The sequence below is a fragment of the Molossus molossus genome, unplaced genomic scaffold, assembly GCF_014108415.1.
Source record: "Molossus molossus isolate mMolMol1 unplaced genomic scaffold, mMolMol1.p scaffold_m16_p_1, whole genome shotgun sequence".
Classification (NCBI taxonomy): domain Eukaryota; kingdom Metazoa; phylum Chordata; class Mammalia; order Chiroptera; family Molossidae; genus Molossus; species Molossus molossus.
Window position 1 is genome coordinate 23,393,388 of NW_023425344.1, and position 23,125 is coordinate 23,416,512.

Here is a 23,125-nt window from a genome sequence, read left to right on the forward strand (position 1 = left end):
GAACACTTAGAATTTGGAGGGTGCTCAGAGCTTTTGCTGAGTTTTGGCCACAGAGGAAGGTGGTCATCTTACTCCTTCCCAGGGCTCTGGGGAGAGGAAGCAGCCCCTCCCTCAGAGATTCAACCCCACCTGGTGGGCCATTGAAATGCAAATTGAGACTCATTAAACCAGCATGTGCCCCACCCTCAGGAAATCCCTAACTCTGAACACCTGAGAGAGTTTTTTTATTCAACTGAGAACCCAAGGCTCTTCAAGTAACCATGACTAATAGCCTCCAGCAAAAAGCTAGAGGCTAACTGAACCATTCCTGGGCTTACAACTCTACCCAGGAAAGTAAGACTTGACAGTGGTGTTTAATGTGGGTCCTCCCATGCTTATCTAAGCCCAGTAGAGGAAGCCACAAACAACAGAAAACCAACACCACAGGGAAAATTTGGCAGGCTCCAAAGCCCACTGTGATAGCCAAAATGGTGACACAAAGAAACAAATCCCAAGTGAAAGAACAAAAGACCTCTACCAAAAATGAGATAAATGAAATGCAGTTAAACAAGTTAACAGACTTAGAATTCAGAGCCATGACCTTGAGAAAGCTCAACAGCATGAGTTAAGACATCAACACCATGAGTAAAGACATACAAACATTGAAAATCAACCAACTGAAAATTAAAAACCACCAAGAAGAAATGAACAATGACATAGCAGAAATAAAGAACACATTGGAAGGACTAACCAGCAGAGTAGAGGAAGCTGAGGACTGAATCAGTGAATTAGAAGATAGGGTAGGAAAAAAAAAATCAAACAATTAGACAAACAAGAGTAAAAAACAATTTAAAAACAGGAAGACAGCTTAAGAGAACTGTGGGACAACTGGAAACATAATAATATTTGCATCATAGGAGTCCCCAAAGTAGAAGAAAATGAGCAAGTGTTAGAGAATATATTCAAAGAAATAGTGACAGAAAACTTCCCTAATTTGGTGAAGGAAGAAGGCATTCAAGTTCAAGAAGCACAGAGAGCCCCAAGTAAGAAGAACCCAAACAGGCCCACACCAAGACACATAGTAATTAAAATGCCAAAAATTAAAGACAAAGAGAGAATCCTAAAAACAGCAGGAGATAAGCAACAGGTTACCTACAAAGGAAACCCCATAAGGCTCTCAGCTGACTTCTCAACAGAAACCCTACATGCCAGAAAGGAATGGCATGAAGTAATCAAGGTCATGAAAAACAAGGATCTGAATCCAAGACTACTCTATCCAGCAGGGTTATCACTCAAAATAGAAGGTCAAATAAAGAGCTTCCCAGACAAAAAAAGGCTAAGGGAATACATTAGCACCAAACCAGCACTGCAAGAAATGTTAAAAGGACTACTGTAATTAGTAGCAAAAATAGGAAAAAAAATATAACCACACTAAACAAAAATGGCAATAAATAAGTACATATCAATAATCATCTTAAATGTAAATGGATTTAATGCACTGATAAAAAGACACAAAGTAGCAGATTGGATAAGAAAGCATGACTCACATATATATTGTTTACAAGAGACCCACCTTACAACAAAAACTCACATAGGTTGAAAGTGAAGGGATGAAAAAAATCTTCCAATCAAATGGAAAGACAAAAATAGCTGGGGTATCAACACTTATATCTGATAAAATAGATTTCAAAATGAAGGCCATAACTAGAGACAAAGAAGGCCACTACATAATATTAAAAGGATCCATCAAACAGGAAGATACAACCTTGATAAACATATATGCACCCAATATAGGAGCACCAAAATATATTAAAAATCTTCTGAAGGAGTTCAAAGGAGAAATTGACAGTGATACAATCATAGTAGGAGACTTCAATACCCTGCTGAAATCACTGGATAGATCCTCTAGGACAAAAAATTAGCAAGGAAACAGAGACTCTAAATGAAGCACTAGAACAAATGGATTTAGTATATATCTACAGATAATTACACACTAAAACTAGAGAATTCACATTCTTCTCAAGTGCACATGGGACATTCTCAAAGATAGACCACATGATAGGACACAAACTAAGTCTTTATAAGTTCAAGAATATTGAAATCATATCAAGCATCTTCTCAGATCACAATGGCATGAAATTAGAAATCAATTGCAACAAGAACATGCAAAGACATTTTAACACTTGGGGGCTAAATAGCATATTATTAAACAATGAATGGGTTACCATGGAGATCAAGGAAGAAATTAAAAACTTTCTGCAAACCAATGAAAATGAACACACAACAACAAAATCTATGGGATGCAGCAAAAGCCGTTCTGAGAGGGAAGTTCATAGCACTACAGGCCTACCTCAAGAAACAAGAAAAATTTCTAATAGAGTATCTAACCTCACAACTTAAAGAACTACAAAGCAAACAAAAAGAAAACACCACATCAAGTAGAAGGAAGGAAATAGTAAAGATCAGAGAAGAAATAAATGACATTGAGACCAAAAAGCAATTCAAAGGATCAATGAAACGGAGGTGGTTCTTTGAAAAGATAAATAAGATTGATGGACCCTTAACTAGACTCATCAAGAAACAAAGAGAGAGAACCGAAATACACAAAATCAGAAATGAAAGAGAAGTAACAACTGACATCACAGAAATACAAAGAATCGTGAACAAATACAATAAATAATTTTACAGCAATGAATTTTATAATCTAAGTGAAATGGACACATTTTTATAAACACATAGTGTTCCAAAACTGGACCAGGAAGAGATAGAAATCTTGAACAGACCAAAAACTAAGGAAATTGAAGATGTAATCAAGACTCTCTCAGCAAACAAAAGCCCAGGCTCAGAAGGCTTGACGGGAGAGTTTTACTAAACTTTCAAAGAAGAACTAACACTCATTCTCCTCAAACTATTTCAAAAAGTTCAAGAAGAAGGAAAACTTCCAAACTCATTTTATGAGGCCAGCATAATTCTAATTTCAACCAGAAAAAGACACTACAAAGAAAGTAAACTACAGGCCAATATCCCTGATGGACATGGATGCCAAAATCCTGAACAAAATACTAGCAAATCAGATCCAGCAATACATCAAAACAATTATTAACCATGACCAAGTGGATTCATCCCAGGGATGCAAGGCTGGTACAATATTTGCAAATAATAAATGTGATACACCACATAAATAAAATGAAGAATAAAAACGCTGAAATAGACTCTGAAAAAGCATTTGACAAAATCCATCACCTATTCTAATAAAAATGCTCAGCAATGTGGGAATAGAGGGATCATATCTTGACATAATAAAGGCCATATATGAAGGAACTATACAGCCAACATCATACTCAATGGGCAAAAACTAAAAGCTTTTCCCTTAAGAACAGGAACAAGACAGGGATGCCCATTTTTGCCACTCTTATTAAACATAGTACTGGAAGTCTTAGCCACAGCAATCAGACGTGAAGAAAAAATAAAAGGGATTCAAATTGAAAACGAGGAAGTGAAACTGTCATTATTTCCAGATGATATAATATTATACATAGAAAACCCTAAAGAGTCCATCAAAAACCTACTAGACTTAATAAAAGAATTTGGCAAAGTAGCAGGATATAAAGTTAATGTCAAGAAATTGACGGCATTCTTATACACCGATGATGAACTCACAGAAAGAAACTAAGAAAGCAATCCCATTTACAATTGCAGCAAAAAAAATTAAGACACCTAGGAATAAACTTAACTGAAGAAGTAAAGGACCTACTTGCAGAAAACTATAGGACACTGAAAAAAGAAATAGAGAAATATATATAAAAAAAGTGGAAGCACATACCTTGTTCATGGATTAGAGGAATTACCATTGTTAAAACATCCATATTACACAAAACAATCTATAGATTCATTGCAATTTCCATCAAAATACCAACAACATATTTCACAGAACTAGAATAAATACTTCAAAATTTCATATGGAACCAAAAAAGACCCTGAATAGCCACAGCAATCTTGAAAAAGAAGGACAAAGTAGGTGGGATCATAATACTGGATATCGGGTTATACTACAAAGCTACTGTAATGAAAAAAGCCCGGGACTGGCACAAGAACAGGCATATAGACCAGTGGAACAGAACAGAGAACCCCAAAATGTACTCAAGACATTATGCTCAACTAATATTTGACAAAGGAGACAAGAGCACACAATGGAGTAAAGACAGCCTCTTTAATAAATGGTGTTGGGAAAATTGGACAGCTATATGCAAAAAAATGAAACTAGACCATCAACTTAAACCATACACAAGAATAAACTCAAAATGGATAAATGACTTTAATGTGACCTGTGAATCCATAAAAATCCTAGAAGAAAATGTAGGCAACAAAATTTCAGACATAATATGCAGCAGAATTTTTACTGATACATCACTTAAGACAATAGAAACAAAGAAGAAAATGAACACATGGGACTACATCACACTCAAAAGCTTCTGCACAGCAAAAGAAACAACCACCAAAATGGAAAGGCAACCCACTGTATGGGAGTACATCATTGCCAATGATATATTAGATACGGGGTCATTTCCAAAATATATAAAGTACTCATACAATTCAACAAAAGGAAGACAGAGAACCCAATTAAGAAATGGCAGAGGAGTTAAATAGACACCTCTCCGAACAGGACATACAAATGGCCAAGAAACATATGAAGAAATGCTCAACATCATTAATCATCAGAGAGATGCAAATTAAAACAACAATGAGGTATCACCTCACACCTGTCAGAATGGCCACCATCAACAAATCATCAAACAACAAGTGTTGGTGAGGGTGTGGAGAAAAGGGGACTCTAGTACACTGCTGGTGGGAATGCAGACTGGTGCAGCCAATATGGAAAACACTATGGTGTTACCTCAAAAAATTAAAAGTTGATTTACCACTTGACCCAGTGATCCCACTTCTAGGAATATACCCTAAGAAGCCTGAAACACCAATCAGAAAGAATATATGTACCACATGTTCATAGCAGCACTATTTATAATAGCTAAGATCTGGAAATAGCCCAAGTGTCCATCAGTAAATGAATGGATAAAAAAGCTGTGGTATAGCCCTGGCCGGTTTGGCTCAGTGGTTAGAGTGTTGGCCTGTGGTCCAGAGACACCCGGGTTTGGTTCCCACTAAGGGCACGTATCTTGGTTGCAGTTTGTTCCCGGCCCTGGTTGGGTCCTTTGGGTGGCAGCCACTCAATGTGTACCTTTCACGTCGATGTTTTTCTCTCTCTCTCTCTTCCTCTCTCTCCCTCCCACTTTATCTGAACAAAAAATGAAAATAAATAAATAAAAGTTCTCCTTACAAGGAAAAAACTTAAAAAAAAAAAAAAAAAAAGCTGTGGTACATATACATAATAGAGTACTATGCAGCTGTAAGAAAGAAAGATCTCTTATCCTTTGAAACGACATGGAGGAACTTGGAAAGTATTATCCTAAATGAAACAAGCCAAGCAGAAAAAGACAAATACCACATGATCTCACTTATTTGTGTAATATAATGAACATAACAGCCTGAGGAATAGGCTAGACCCAGAGACGTGGAATAGGGGGTAGTGGATGAGGGAGGGAAGAGATAAACCACAGAACTTATATGCATGCATACATGACCAATGGACACAGACAACAAAGCAGGGGACAGGTTGGGGGGGCGGTTGGGGAGGAGGGTGTCAATGGGGAAAAAAAGGAGAAACATCTGTAACAATAATAAATGAATAAAAATAAATTTAAAAAATAAATAAAAATCAATGGACAAATATCCTCCATGGAGGATTAACAAAACAAACAAAAAAAAAGTGCTATGAATAAAAAAAATAATAAATATAATAAATGTTAATCTAAATACATCAATAATCACTTAATATTATTGGCCTGTGTATACATTTAAAAGACTGAGATTGTCAAGAGAGGATCTAAAACCAAATCCTAACTATATACCATCTACAAGTAATCAATTTCACTCATATGTGGAATCTAAAGAACAAAATGAACAAACAAGCAAAATAGAGACAGACTCATAGAGAGCAGGCTGACAGCTGTCGGGGGAAGAAGTTGGGGGGCAGGGTAGAGGGAGTGGATGGATTGAGCATAAAGAAAAAAAAAGAAAACTCATGGACATAGACGTGGGCGGAGGCATGGGCGGAGTTGGAGAAGGGATGGGGGGTAAATGGTGAAGGGCAGAGACTTGAGTTGGGGTGGTGAACACACAATACAGTGTATAGATGATAGGTTGTAGAATTGTGCACCTGAAACCTGTATACTTTTGTTAACAAGTGTCAACCCAATAAATTCAATAAAAAGGAAAAAAAAAATAGTAAAGGTCTGGAAAGACCTTTCTAGGGAGATGACAGTCTTCCTAGGAGAACAGCCCTACAATCAAAAGCATCAAAAGCTCACGTCCTGAAGCAGGAGCACGATTGGGACATTTTGAGAAAAAACTGAGGCCAGTGTGACTTTATGGGAGGATTAGGATTAATGGTGAAAAATAAATTCAGAAAGATAGGTAGGAGCGATTAAGTATTTGCATGAGTAACAACTTTTTTTCTTACAGAAGAACTACAATCTGAGAAATACAAGTGCTATGAAGATGTGTACCGAGTTCAACCACATATACTCAAGTACCCAAAACCAATCTCTATAAAAGTAGTTATAGAATATAGAAAGATCCATTGCAAATATGTTTAATAACAGAGTAATTCGGAAAGTCTATTTATGTCTTCCCAAATTTGGAAAGAAGGGGAATTATACTTGGCGCACCTCTGACAATTCCCGAAGGAAACAAGCTCTTCTCCCACTGATGATGGCCATTTCCGGAGAGCCAGCGGTGCACTGCTTGATGGCAGTCTTGAGTAATATTGAAAATGTAATTTTTTTATGTATTTGATATGTGTTTTATTAAGTTTTTTTAAATATAAGTGATTATCACATTATTTTTTATTGAATTTATTGGGGTGACATTGGTTCACAAAACCATATAAGTTTCAAGTGTACGACTCCACAAAACATCATCTGCACACTGCGTCATGCACCCATCACCCTAAGCAAAGTGTCTTTCTGTCCCCATTTAGCCCCCTTTGCCCACCTCCGCCTACCTCCCACCCTGCTTTACCTCTGGTTATCACCAGAGAAAATGTCCCTGCCTAAGAGGATTTCTTGCCCGGAGTGAGGAAATCTCATTAGCATGCGTGAAACAGGCATAGGTCAGGGGTACAGGTTGGAGGACGTCAGAAGGAAACATTGCTCATGTCAGGGAATTGAAAGCAGAGGCCCTTAGCGCTAAGAGAACCTCTGAAAAATCCCATAATAGTTATTTTCCTTGTGATAAAGAAAGCCCCATCATGCCAGATTAAGTTCCTCCCTGCGAGTACGCAACTCCCAGAATGAGAGTAAAATACAGTTCTATTTCTTTACGTATTTATTTAGGATCCCCCAGAACCTTTAAATTCATTCATAAGGGTGCTCTCCATGTCACTTGATGGAAATTTTGGAAAGCTTCCCAAACTCTCAGACAATAAAGAATACTATTCCCTCTTTAAGGTGCAATCAAGGTCTCCTTTCTGAAATGAGATTCTCTTATTGGAGATGGTAATCAATTATCTAATTACAAGAAGTCTCCCACCACACACAGCTTCCGCCCTGTGCCCTGAAATTGGTAGCTCTTGGAGTTTGAGGAGGGAGGGCATGCAATCTTCCCGCCCTCTCTCTCTGGTTGTATCCTGTCTTCCGTAGCTGGAGGATGGATGCTGAGTGGATGGCACGGCTGTCAGCTCGCTGTGTCAGAGGCTGGGTAAAACAGCCTCCTTCTCCCAGGTGGCTCAGAATCCCTTATCTTCTGGCCCCGCTCCCTCTTGTCAAGAGCAGATGCTTCACTATGGTAGGTGCACCTTCAGTTTCTTGATGCTGGGTTATCTCCACTTTCTCATTGACTCTTTCGGACAGGACACCAGATGGTCACAGGCCAGCTTCCTCTCTGGCAGGATTACCTCACATTTCTTGGTCCACTCAGATCTTTCTTGACTCACCAAATTCTCGGAAAACATGCCCATCTCAATCAGCTTACATTTTGCCTTCATATGTTCCCAGTGGCTGTCAGCCCCCAAATCAGGGTGATCTCCAAATTCGGGAAAAACAAATCAGGTTCTCAAAACTAATTTAAAAAGTGTCTCAGAGAAGAGAGTTTTAAACTTTGGGAAGCTTGAGAAAAAACAAACATTGCTACCTGCTGAATCAGCATCATAAGGGTACAGCATGTAAAATTTTTAATGTACAAACTTTATTATTATAGTACAAACTTACTTTATGAAGCATTTTCCTTCCTTCCTTCCTTCCTTCCTTCCTTCCTTCCTTCCTTCCTTCCTTCCTTCCTTCCTTCCTTCCTTCCTTCCTTTGTTCTTTCTTTCTATCCTTTAAAAAATTTTCAGTCATCCTTTCATTTGCAATAGTTTTAGGACATGTAACACCAATTGTTAAAATCTATTTTACTGAAAGAGGGACGAGTTCTGCTATGAATTTTCCCTGACATTATATATGTTTCCCTCATATGTTGTTTGCTTTAACAAGAGTGAATAGATGCAATCAAATATAAAAATGGTATCTTGTTTATAAAGAAAATGTCATGAATCGTGGAGAATATCTGTAGCCTTCATTAAATTGCCCAAGTCTCTTGATATTTACACCTTCTTATTTTATTTACAAAAGTAAAAGTATCAGAGAGCTTTTCATATATTATGCATTTAAAACACTAACAACAAAAACTAACTCATCAAATGAGCTGGACAAAGTGGAATATGAGCAGAAAGTTTTTAATCGCATTCTCGGAAGTTGCTAGTCTTCCTAAAAGATTATGTGCTTTTTAAATAAGAGACAGTTCATCCTGGCTCATCCTTCTGTCTTCAGGCCCTGGCACTCAGTCGTCTTTAAAAGAAATTTTCTGAATAAATACACTCGGGTATTAGGAAATGATTGTTCTCAGAAATTATATATTGGCCTAGTTATCAATAATAGGTTCTGAGCAAGAGAATTAAATAATGAAAGTGGTGAACTAGCAAAGTGCCCCAGTGTTTGAATGCAAAACAAGCTCAAAGATGCAAAGGAAAAATTAGAAAAGTATTTATCCAGATGAGACTCACAGTGACAGGAACCTAGACTGAGGTGACAGCTATGCATATAAATAAGTATCCAAGAGATACTGTAAAGGAAGAATGAGTTTTCCTGCATGACTAAGTAAATATAGGAAACAAAGGAAAATTATACTGCGAAGTCCTACTTCTAAGGACTTTGGTGAAGAAGAGAGTAATAGTATTATTGCCATAAATGTGAGAGTTAAGAAGCATATTGATTTAGGAACTTTTAAAAATCAAATACTGGTGTTGAAAATTTGAGACAGAATTCAGGCATTTAAGTGTAAATTTCTTTTTCCAAATTTGGAAATATCAAAGTATAAGATAAATGAAAATTAAAAAATCAACATTGGTACTTTTTAATGAAAAAGTGAGAGCTGCAATGTGAGCTTAGATTAATTGGGGGGGGGGTGATTATATATAGCACTTTCTCAAATGCAGAGTAATACACATTGAGCTCTGAGTTTTTACCAGATTTCAAGACAGGATATGTTACCACTTACTGAGCACGTAGTGTGTGCTAACTAAAAGAGGAACTGGGGTTTAGAGAGGAAAAGGAAGTTGCCTAGGATCATACATACAGTAGTAAATGCTATCAAATCGAACATTCAGGACCCAGCCTCACTCTGTCTCACAATCTCCTTTTCCCCGCCAAGGATAGGAAAGGTAACACATATGGAATTGACTGACAAAAGAAAGGTAAATTCAGTTCTTAATGGAGACACGTATTTTAAGGACGTGTTACTAAATGTATAGGTTGACTTGGGAAGAAAATGTTGAGAAGGATAAAAATAAAACGTGTTAAAATGACCAGGCTGCCCAATCTGTCCTTGAATAAACCATGCTTAGAAAACCACGGCACTCTGCTTTCTGGCCATCGTTAAATAACTCTTAAGTTACCCATGTCTTTTCCAATGATTAAAATTCTTAGGTTTTATAAACAGTCTTCCCCTGCAGTGCTTCTAGCAAATGTGTCTCGAAAGATTTCCATAGCCCTGTGCGCTCGAGGTCTCATGTAACTGACAAGGTAATGACAGGGGCAGTTTTACGCTGTTAAAAGACTGCTGTATTTGATCTTTCCCGTGCTGATTTCAGCAAAAGGGGGGGCCAGTGTTCATCATGTCAAAAAGAATGTACAACACAAAATATGATGCCAATTTCTAAGACTTTTCCATTCAAATCTTCTTCTTCCAAATGACAGAAATATGTCAAAATTGTAGTCAGGAGAAATGAAGAAAATGTTGGTTGATCTCAAGCTAAGAAAGTAGTTACTGTTAACAAGCTTCACAGTTTCACAAATCCCCATTTATGTATAACAGAACATGATTTTATATTAGCCACACACAAAAATATGATAGGGAAAGGGGTAATAACCACTGCAATAAAAATAATCTTTGCTTATATGAGGCAGGTTTTATTCTTTGATTTTCAATTTGATTCATTGCTCAGCCTAATGAAAATGCTATAGTAAATAAAATGCATTTCCTTTGCACAGTCATTTGTAATTTTGTTTATATTAGCTGTGAATAACTTCAGGTTTTCATAAATGAAGTTATTTTGTTGCCCAATAACAGACTGCTAGCTATATTGCAAGCGACAGAAGGGAAGAGGTTAATTTAGAACAGCATTAAGAAAAATGTTCAGCAGGGGAAAATGCAAGGTTTAGTCAAAACAGAGAATCGGGGACAAATGGCAAGGAGCAAAATACGCTAATTGAAAACCAGGCAGGACACTTTTCCATTTCTTTCTTTTTTAGTGCACTGATTTAAAAAATAGTTAATTAGTACACATAGCAGATCTCCTCCACACTAAGAGTTTAACCTTGTAATTTTGTCATTTTTTTTAGGGAAGCAGGGTGTTTAATGAAAGCATCATTAAATTATAAATGCATAATAATGTTTATTGTTGAAAGACCAGAAACTACTCAAAACATCTTTTGTAAATTTTGTATATTTCCAGTATTTATTTACCACTTCATGTTTGCCAAGTGCTTTATTCTTGTTCAAAAATCTACTTTCCAAAATCACGTAAAAATATTTTTTCTTTGAAGGCTATTAGAATACAGAGTGTTGACACTTATTGCATTATTTTTTAACAGTTCATATCCTTTGCATTATTTAAACATAATCACACTCAATTATATAGAAAAGTACTGCAAGCCTGCAGCAGCCACTAGAAAGCCCTGATTCAACACTTATTTATCTATTGCCTACCATATAAGGCATAACTGTACCTGCTGGGTCAATAAGGACTTTTATCATCCATTGGACGAACCAGATTTCCCAACATGTGTATTATAGTAAAACAGGTCAGTTGAAATTTAGATGCTTAGACCTACACTGATGCAGAATTTCTGGAGGCATCCCCTCTGGCATTCGCTACCACTCAAACTATCCCCAGCGCTTAATGCTCCAGGAAGAAATAAATGCATGTAGGTGACCCGCGAAATAAAATGCAGCATCAGTCAAGGGTGCATTCTAGTCAGGCACCTTGTGAAGGGTGTGCATCGAGAATTCACCTGTTGAGGGCTCAGAATCAGTCCGTAAGGCAGCTGTTATAATTGCTTCCCATTTTCAGATGAGAAAACTGAAATTTACTCTAAACAATTTGCCTAATATTATATAACTAAAGGAGCTGGAGCTGGTATTCATACTCATACAGCCTGAATCCATACTCTTGACTCTTACCGAATGAAATATACTCCCTCTTCATCACACTAGGGGCTTGAAATGCCTCATCTAGTGATTATTTAGACAAATGTGAATTTAGTTTAGTTACTTCTCTCTCTTCCCTTTTTTTAAATTAGCATGAGGGAGAGAGGGAGGAAGAGAAAGAGAGAAACATTGATGTGAGAGAGACATGTTAGGTCGACTGGCTGCCACCCACACAACCCCAACCGGGGCCAGGAACAAACTACAACCGAGGTACGTGCCCTTAGCAGGAACCGAACCTTGGTCTCTCTGGACCACAGGCCAACGCTCTAACTGCTGAGCCAAACCAGCCAGGGCAGTTTAGTTCTTTCTCTACCACCTTAATTACAATAAAGGGGACAGACAGTGCCAGCATCATTCCATTATGTGGAAAGAAACATTCCCCACCCACTCTGTCCACAGGGATGTGTCTCACACACCTTGGTTCAGGAGGGCACCTGAGCCAGCGAAACTAACTAACTAAATAAAACAATCCAAGCAGAACTGTTTCAGTTTTGATCAGCTTCTGTATAGTCAGAAGGGCAGCTGTTCCTGTGATGGCCAGATTCCCTGGGGATGTTTTGGCTGTGACTGCTTATATAATGATGATCGCAGATTTCAGACTCTGGAAAAGAGGAAGCATATTCTGACCAGGGCCGGAGAAGGAGAGAGGGTCATGCCCTCAGAGTATTGGGAAATTACACAATTTTAGAGTTGGAGGAGCTTCTAAAGTTCACTATTCCTTCACATCAAAGTGACCCAGTTCAAGGTTATTATACATCTCATCACAGCTGAGAGAGTTGAGAAAGCTTTGTTTAGTAAGCTGGTCGCAATATTCTAATTATGCTAACTGTGATATCTGGTTGTCCTTTGGGGGGTAAGTGTTTTCTGTTGCAAGGGTTGGGAGACAGTTTAAATGTATTGTGTAGAAAGGTAGAGGTCCACGAAGACAGCCGTGACTCGGGTATGTTTTCTCACTCGGTGTCGGGTTTGCTTGGTCTGCTTCAAGGCTGAACCTTCCTTACCTTCTGAATGAGCCCAGTCCAGGTACCGAGCCCACCCTGGGAAGTTTGCGGCACTATTCCGAGTTCCACTACCCCCCGCTGTACTGCCGTGCGTCACAGAGACGAGCCGACCAAGTTGTGATTTTCACTCTTACCATTTGCCCTTGCAAATTTTACTCCCTTGCTAAATGTTCACTTCCTGCCATCCCCCCTCCCCCCTTCCAAATGGGGTTTGTGTCTGGGTTTCCTTATTCTCATAGATTTTTCCACGTTAGGTGTCAGTCCTGCCTGAAGCCCCAGGGCATTTAACTAGGACAGCCACCAGATGACTCCTCCTAGAAGATGAATTTTGGTTCTTTGATTTCCAAGTCGTATCAGGGATAATGATTTAACTTAGATGGGCCTATTACACCACTTCTCTCTCACTTCATTGCAAAACGAACAATATCCACTTTGCCACAGTGGAACATTCGGGAAGGGCCAGGAGATCAAGCTGGGCAGCAGTTCCCTGACCGGTGTGATGTCCAGGCAGCGTTGAGGCCCTCCACCGCCAGATTGTTCTCCTGGGACACTCCTACATCCTTTTCCCTCCTGGGCACCCACCACTTAGTTTTCAATAGGCGTTTCAGGGGCTCATCTTCAAAACTGACAGAAGGCAATTTCTTATTATTCTTCCTTACAATGAACAGCTTGTTTTTAAAATTCCCCTGGACATCAAACGAGGACTCAACCTCAAGAAAAATCCAAGAAAACGTGTTATGTCCAGTGCTGGCCAGTGCGGCTCAGTTGGTTGAGCGTCATCTCATGCACCAGAAAGCAGCTGGATAGGTTTCTGGTCAGGGCACATGCCCGGGTTGTTGGTTCAGTCCCCAGTTGGGCTGTGCAGGAGGCAGCTGATCAGTGTTTCTCTCTCTCTCTCCCCCTCTCCCTCCTCTCTCTTCAAAAATCAATAAAAAACATATTAAAAACAAAACCTGTTATGTCCAGGTGTAGTACGCCCCCAAATCATGACAGCAAGAACTCTTTTATTTTGAAATGTATTTCCAATATTTCAGAATAATGTTTTAATCTTAGAGAAAATCCTTAATCTTATCAGCTGAGAGGTTTTGATAGATGGCTTTTAAACCCTGGTATTATCCAAAAAATAATCTATTTAGGAATAAAAGTAGCATTAGGGAAGTGGTTGAAGAGGCTTTCCCTGAGCTTTCTATATCACATCGGTCTCCATACACTTAAAGAAATGAGCTGTCTTTAAATAGTCTAATGGCTTTTAGAGGCACTCTGATGAAACAACACTTCCTTCCAGCTATTGGATGCACTAAGTGTATTTCTGCATCATTTTTTTTTCATGTTAGGTGTGCCTTTTTCCCAAATTGTTTTTCTATTTGCATATACATCTTTATAGCTATAGGTATAGCATGTATTTTGCACAATGAAACAAAAAGTATTTTAAATCTAGGAAGTTTAAATGTAAGAAGTGTAGTTCCCAGAAATCCTGAAGTATGTTTTCCCAAACCTGTGTTCTAACTCAGGGCCTCTGTTTGTGTTCAATGGTCTTTTCTCTTATTACTGGAATTTATGTTTATATGGATTGATCTGAGATGTTAATTCATACACTTGTCATTAATGGTTAATATTTAATGAATACTTTATTAGTGGCTTATATTGTTATAAGTACTTACACTTATTAATTTATTTAATACACCCAAGAACTCATTAGAGTAGTTTCTATTATTATCCTAATTGGGTAGAGGAAAAAAAGGAAAGAGAATTTAGATCCAGTGCACATGGTGGTACTGGTATGTGAGGACACTACATTCCAGATGTCACACACATGGGGGCCAGGTATCAAACCTGGCTCTCAAGTCAGACCTTATTGTGTTAGCCTCTGCTCTATGCTGTCCTAGCTGAAGATCAGAAAATTTGTAACTTAGTCAAGGCCAGCTAAATAATATTTGATATAAGTGAAATTTCAATCTGTCTTCTAACTCCAAGTTCAGAACAGTGTCTATTTTACCTCAATGGATCTTTCCATAATACACTGTGTACCATAATGGCTTTAGAGACTACTCACTCCCTGATGTAGCCATAAAACTGAACATTTTTTAATACTTTTGTCAAGAAGGATCTCAAGACACCTTTTCTAGCACTTTAAATATCTAGTGTGTGTTAGGCATTGTACCAAGCACCACTAGGGTTAGAGAAAGGAGAGAGAGAGAGAGAGAGAGAGAGAGAGAGAGAGAGAGAGAGAGAGAGAGAGAGATTTCACCTGCTTTCACAAGTAAGTAAGGTGTCCAGGGGAACACATGTTTGAAGTAAGCCCATGTTGCCCCGTGACTGTTAGACCTTACAGGTCATACCAGTGTCTTTGCTGGTCTCTTCTCTTCTTCCCTTCTCTTCTCCCTCCTGTTGTACGATTTATCCGCTGGATGATCCATGGCTCTAAAACTTTTAGTTTTTCTATAGCACAGACCTTTTGTCTCCTCTGTACTCCAAGCATATGTCTCTATTCTCACATCTAATATAGCTCAATCTATCTTCATAAACATACTCTTTCCCACCCAAATTTGCTCCATTTGCAGTCTTCTTCATTCATATAATAGAAACTTCATTTTCTCCTATTTCTCAGTTAAAAATAAAACAAAAACCCGGGATTCATCCATGAATTTTCTCACAATCCACATCCAATTGGTCAGGAAATTCTCTTCATTCAACTTTAATAATAAATCCAGAATCTGAAAACTTCACACCTTGTGCACTTCAGATCTGGGTCCTGGTCCCAGCTGCCCTTGTTTACAGTCTGGATGACTACACACGTCTCTCTAATTAACGGTCGCTTCCACACCTGCCCCCCACCTACACTGCACTCTCCACACAAAAGCTACAGTGATTTCTTTTTGTTGTAAGTCAGACACGTTCCACTGCTCTGCTCAGATTTTTTCATAGGCTCCTCCATTTACCCAAGAGCAGAAGCTAACTTCCCTAGAAGGACCTACAAGATTCAGTAGGATCTGGGCAACATTACACTTCTCACCTGCTACCATTTCCCTCCCCATTCATTCCAGTCATACTGGCCTTCCAGCTACGCGGAGCACATGTCAGGAAAGTTCTCCCCTGGTGAAGGTCTGCTAGCTATTCCTGCTGCCTACAATGGTCTCCCCATAGAACAGCACGGCGTATCCCTCACTGCCACGCCCCTATCACAGCCGTTTCTGAGCCAAGCCTCCCCAACCACCTTGTATTCCATTGGGATCACTCTTTTCCTTTCCCCAAGCACCCTTCATGCATGTGTACTTTTTATTTTTTCTTACATCCCTATTGCACTCTGACATGTTCCATGTTTATTACTCTTCTAAGCATGTACACTGTTGTCAGTGGTATGCACAGTGACCATGGGGACACCCAGGAAAGACACATAAAGAAGCCCGTTTTCAGCTTGAAGTTTGGGAATCGGTGAGGATGCTTTCCAAGAAAAGAGGAAATGAGAGGTTTGTTCTTGAAAAATTCAGTGGTGTTAGGCCAAAAAAAAAAAGGCAACATAGGAAGCAGAACAGAATAAATATTAGACAGAATGTCTGGGATTCTGCTGTGGAAGGAAGACTACGTGAAGTTTTCCTGTTGCTTGGCCATAAAACGACAATTTGTAAAGAGCCATGTATGTCATCCACATGGCAGATAATATGAAAACACCAAGAAGTCCTGGCAGACCTGGCTCAGTGATTAGGTCAGCCCATTCACTCAAGTGTCACGGGTTCAATTCCTTATCGCGGCATATACCCAGGTGGCGGGCTTGATCCCAGTCAGGGCATGTGTGTAAGGCAACCTATCGATGTGTCTGTCTCACACAGATGTTTCTCTCTCTATCTCCCCCTCTCCTCCTCTCTCTAGAATCAATGAAATGTATATCCTTGGGTGAAGATGAACAAACAAACAAAAAACGAGAAACAGGAAGCAAGGTTGTTGTAAGTGGAGATGCCCAGAGCAGGCCCTGAGACTGGTATCCATGTGGAAAAGGTGCAGACAGTGGGAAAGGAGGGGAAGGTGAGCACAGAGGACGGGGCATCTGGTCAGGGTGGGAGTTTGGCCCAATCTCTTGAGGGAATCCTACTTTCGAGTAAAAGATACAAGAGCTAGAGGAATATATCTCTTGGCATGTTTTTAAAAAGCTTTATTTGACAAAAGATGCATTTCTAAATAAACTGGAACTGTGTAGACCTTCCCATCTTAGGCCATCCTGTAGGCAGGGGGACAATGCCTGTGTGTGAGGACAACTGTGTCTTCTTATGGCTACATCTTCTTAAGCGCTACCCTGGGCAAAGTGTCTGCATCTGGCTAATGTGCAATGAACAAAAAGATGATGAATGAGCTTAAATAACAAGTCAACAAAAAGTCAAGGAGGTTTTTGGAACGAAGATTTGCCTTTAATGCTTAAGAATGAGAGAGACCTAATTTGGCAGTAGAAAAACTAAAGCATTTAACAATTTATGAATGATTCTGTATTAGTATAATGTAGTACATCTGTCTTTCCAATTCACGGTATTACTGTGATGACCAATGATAGAAAGGATGTTAAGAAACAAGACTCGATGTTCATAGAGGGGTCTGTGATTTCTGCATCAGACAGACTTTACCACATAGAATTTCCTACTGCAGACCCTTTAACACAGTGTCTTTATATATTTACACAGTATATTTGTATGTATATGGGGATACTAGTTTTCTTCCCTTATTAGCAAAATAATGACCCCCTAAAGATTTCTGTGCCTTAGTTCCTATAATCTATGTTATTGCATATAGCAAGCAGGAATTAAAGTTACAGATAGAATACAAATTGTTAATCATCTGACCTTGGATTGGGGAAATTATACTAAATGTTCTGAGTGATTTAAATGTAATCATAGAGCCCTATACATTTGTAAGAGGAATGCGGAGTGTGTACCAGGGGAATGTGATGTGAGCAAAACTCAACTGGCCACTGCTGGCATTTGGAGGTGGCAGAAGTATAAACTAGATAAGCAAGGGAATGTTTTCTCTCCTACAGCCTCCAGGAAAAACACAAAACTCAGCCCTGTGAACACATAATTTTAGCCCACTGAGACCCACTCGGATACCCACATCCTTCAGATCTTTCAGATAATAAATCTGTGTTACTGCAAGCCACCAGTTATGTGTGGTTTCAGCAGCAACAGAAAACTAATACCGTATTGATAACAATTATACTCCCCATAGGTTTTGCTTTGATGAATATGACCTTAGATTTTTAGAAAATGAGTTTTTGACAACATGTTACTATGTAAAAAGATAGGAAATGTTTTTATAACCATGCCCAGACTAAAGAAACAAAGGAGAGATGCATGACATCAGCAGAGGCAAAAGGAAGGTTGAATGAATGGGCCACTGTGTGGAATTTGCCAAGTTTTCAAATATAATTAAGGTTATTGTTTCTGTTGTTATTCTAGTGATGAAGAAGAAATAATTTTCTGGTGAAGGGACATTATCTTTTTTATTGGGTAGAAAGCACCTATTTCCCTTTTTCAGTGATTAAGATACTGGAGAGAGAGAGAGAGAGAGAGAGAGAGAGAGAGAGAGAGCGAGCAGCAATTGTGAGGGGCACACAAACATACATTTATTCTGAATTATTGTAATAGATGCAAAAGCCCAGTACTGGTGAAAAAAGAGAATTCATTGCACATTGTGACAGAGTGAAACAGTCAATGTTCAAAGACCACATTAATTTTTTGGCTGTTCACAGCCAATAAAATATCCAACTGTGATGAATTTTGATGTTATTAACATAATGCTCAAATAAAATTAACACTTCTAAGCACAATAATTTTGTCATAAATGGGGAAGCAGAAAAAAGTGAGGGGAGAGAGGGGAGGGAGAGAGAGACTGGAAGAGATGATGGGGTCTCGCACCATCTGTCAGTGTGCTAATAGTTGCTTCTATAGCAGCAGCAGGTTTAAGTCAAGAAAACCCAGCATTTAGATGATTCACCAGTGCATCAGCTGTTGTCGTTTTTATTTTACTTTGGCTCATTATCTTTATTAGGTAAAGCATTGAATATTATGTTGCTTATTCAAAGCAAGTAATGAATGATGAAAAATAAATCTGCACATGATATTTTAGAGACCAACAAATTATAAAGAGAAAAGATGTTAAAATAGCAATGTACTTCTATATTGGTATATTTGGAATTAAGATTTTGAAAATAAGAGATTATGAATATTAGAGATTTGACACATAAAATTAGAATTGTTATACTGTTGACTGTCCCTTTTTCAATGTAGCTAATATAAATTATCCTTAAAGTGATCAAACTCAAACTTTTTCTAATATGTCATCAGCTTACCTAGTCTCTATATGATCTCTTCTTTCAAAATATGACCTTCACACTATAGCTGGGATGGATCAATAAATGCTTTGTGCTGGGCCTGTGTATGTGCCTATCTGAAGCTTCCATCTACAAGATAATTATGATTTCAGATTCAGACATTGACAGCCTACATAAAAAGCAATGCCTGTGTTAAATTATGTTAACGTGAAAGATGAGAGGGTGTTCAGCAAGGGGGTGTTTAATAATATTAGTAGTAGGTATTGAATCTTGTTAAAAACTGAGACAAAGAAGGATCCTTAGACAATGAAACCTACTCTGAGACTGAATGTGAAGGGAAGAATGGAGTGGTCAAGGTAATCCATTGGATGAATGACAGTGGGTTTTATTTATTTACTTATTTATTTTTAATTAATTAATTTATTTTTGTTACAGATGTTTCTCCTTTTCCCCCCACTGATTCCCCCCTTTCCCTCCCTCCCTGCCCTGTCCCCAGCTTTGTTGTCCATGTCCATTGTTCATGCACACATGCGTATAAGTTCTGTGGTTTATCCTCCCCACCCCCTCCTTCTTCTGGGGATTTTCAGTCTGTATCCCACTTCTACGTCTCTGGTACTACCCCGTTCCTCAGACTGTTATGTTCATTATATTCCACAAATAAGTGAGATCATGTGATATTTGTCTTTCTCTGCTTGGCTTGTTTCACTTAGGATAATACTTTCCAGGTCCCTCCATGTCGTCTCAAAGGATAAGTGAGCTTTCTTTCTTACAGCTGCATACTACTCCATTGTGTATATGTACCACAGTTTTTTTATCCATTTGTCTACTGATGGACATTTGGGCTGTTTCCAGATCTTAGCTATTGTAAATAGTGCTGCTACAAACATGGGGGTACATATATTATTTTTGATTGGTGTTTCGGGCTTCTTGTGACAGTAGGTTTTAAAGTTAGCAGTGAAACCAAATAAACTAAGAGAAAATATACACTCTTTATCAAACTTTAACTTCCTTACATATAAAACCGCCCATAGTGTTTTTTTTTAGAGCAACGAATCATGGTGTTTATATGAATTTGGAAAGGCATTCTCAATTAGCTAATTTCATTCTTATATTGGAGAGGTGGCGGTCCCACTTCCATACTGCGATCTTCAACATTTGGTCAATACAAGCTATTCCTGCACTTTCTCTTCCACTGGTCCACGAACCTAAGTGGGTGCCGGTGTCTCTGATGAGAATGGTTGCTCTGACCTGTATGCTTCTTGCCGCAGTGCATGTGATCAGACACTTACAGTGTTCTCGCTGAGTGAGTGAATGAATGAAAGATAGGTTGAAAGAATGAACGTCCAGCATTGTTCTGTTTGGATATTACTGCATTCCCTTACCAACAAGAGAGCAGAACCAGGTAAGACTATACTTTAGAAGGTCGGGTTATAGGCTAAATCCCAACAATTTAGCAAGTTCCAGGGACATATAGGAATGTACACTGTAAAGTTTCAGCACGAGCCACCCTGGATGTGTCCCAGTGGTATGCAGGTTATTTTGAGCTAAAAGCAACCAAAATTCTAAGGCTCAAGAGAAACTTCTGGTCCCCACTTAACTATCTAGAAAAAACTGAATTAGGAGTCTGGGCCATAATTAGAATAAAAACCAGAAATGAATTTTAACCCACCTGTATGGAAGAACAAACTAATAACTACTGAACACAAGCTCTCCCTGCAATTACCCTCTGAAGTCCTCAAGGCACCTTACTTCATCACAAGCTCAGAATGTCACAGATGCAATTTTCCCTTTCCTCTGACTTGGTCATGCAGGTAGGGGTCCCATACGTATGTATGTACTAGTTTGGTCATTTTCTCTTGTCAATCTGTCTCATGTCTATTTTATTATTAGGCCAGCCAAAAGAAACTTGAGGGTAGAGGAATGTTTCTTCCTCCACCACAACATCATTTAGACTTGGTATACTTATAATATAATTGAATTATATAAGAAATGTAGCCTCTACGGCCATTGGCCATAATCCTGAGAAAGTGAGCAAATCATGCATCACCAGAAGGTGCACACCTTTATGGAAGGTGGCCAAAAGATGTGTGTACATTTCAATTTCTGTTCCTGTAGTCTCGATATGAAATAATTTATACTGGAGAACCAGGCATCTTTCCAAACTTTTCAGAAATAATAAATTACATTTTCAAAAGGGGAACTTTATAGCTTTATATTCTACACCGTTAAGCAGACATAGCAAATCAGTAGGTGGTGGCATTCTGGAATTGGATGCCCAAGATAGCTAAGAGAGGGAGCTAATAAGTTTTCATGCACTTTCAGGCCAATTTTAAAGAAAAACACTAAAAAAAACACAACAAGATGAAGTTGTTAATAAATGGAATAGTCACTTAGCTGCTTGAACTAATGAGCTACACATGTTTGCCAACATTTTTTCCCAGTACCATCCTTTACAGACACAATAGGGACACATTCATCTAACATATTCTGACAACATTTTATTGTTGACTGTTTGAATCCTAAGGCAGTGAGAAATAAGGCCAAGGAAATGTCACTTTTGTTGTTATTTGAAAACAACACTGTCTATGATGCCATTTCCATGTAGTTATTTGTGTGTGTATTTATATACGTACATACATATACATATATATACATAGGCATGCAGATACATACATACATACACACATAGGTATTTACATATATATAACACACACATATTATATGTACACACACACACACAGGAAAGATGGACAGCAGATAGTCTTGTGGGTAACGACTGTACACATTCCCTTGGAGAATGGTAACAACTAGTCTCTCAGGGAGTACAATATACAAGGTTGAAGGATGCAATTGCTCATTTACTGTTGTATTCTAATGCAGTTTTGCAAATCATTTTAATTTAAATTTTGGTGGCATCATCATGGTATTTCTTTTAAAAACTATACACTTTGTATCCTGTAAGCAACTGGTATGCTTGTCTCCTATGAACAACTAATGTGCTATCCTGAGGCCAAAGTGTGAATCCCCAATTTGTAAAAATACAGCTAAGCACGTTCTCCAAAATATGGAAAAATAACATCTCGGCCAAAGGGAAGAGTTACAACAATGTTATTATAACAACTACAGTCTTATAATTTATGCACTTTGAGTTTCTCAGGCTACAGCATCTCTTGGATTCCAACAATATGAGCAAAATTCCAGATATCCAATGGGACTTTTCATATGTAACTCTGAAGGAGGTCCTCCAATCTGCCACATAGTATCCTTCGTTCTTTTCCTTGACTTGGGGTTTCCCCAAATCTTACTTCGGAGTGGGCCAAAGTAACATGGTTTTGTTTCACCAGTATTTTTGGTGTGAGGTGGGCTGCATCCATATTATAACTATATTATAAACACACTTGATACATTTTCTCATTTCTTCTTTGCAACAAATCTGCCAGGTAGCTATTATTTCTATTGTAAATATAAAGAAAATTGAGGCTTTGAAACATTAAGTAGCTGTTAAAATTTTCCCAAATCAACTCAGACATGTGGGCCCTGGGTCTCCTCATCCCCTTTGCAGCTTTGGAGGGCTTTTTTTGAGAGATGCCTCTCTCTGAGACCTGGAATATGCCAGAGACAGCAATGCCATCTATGAATGTTACCAGTCCTGTTTTTTTCCTTTAGGGAACTGTCAAACCCCTCCTCCCATTGTGCCCCTCTTACCTACATCGGATTGACCAGATACTCAAGGAGCTTCAAGACTCACATCAATGGACTCCTGGTTTCAGCAGCATGGCCTGGAAAATATTCATGTTATTTCTTTCACAACATCCTTGAAACTGGACCACAGAATGGTGGTGATACATTGGTTTTGGGTTTCTTTTACTCATTTTAGACATAGGATAAGAGCAGACCTGTGAGCTATAGGTCCATCAGTCACCATGGACTTAAGGCGCTTGCCCCTTGACATCTATGTCCTGACCTGGGT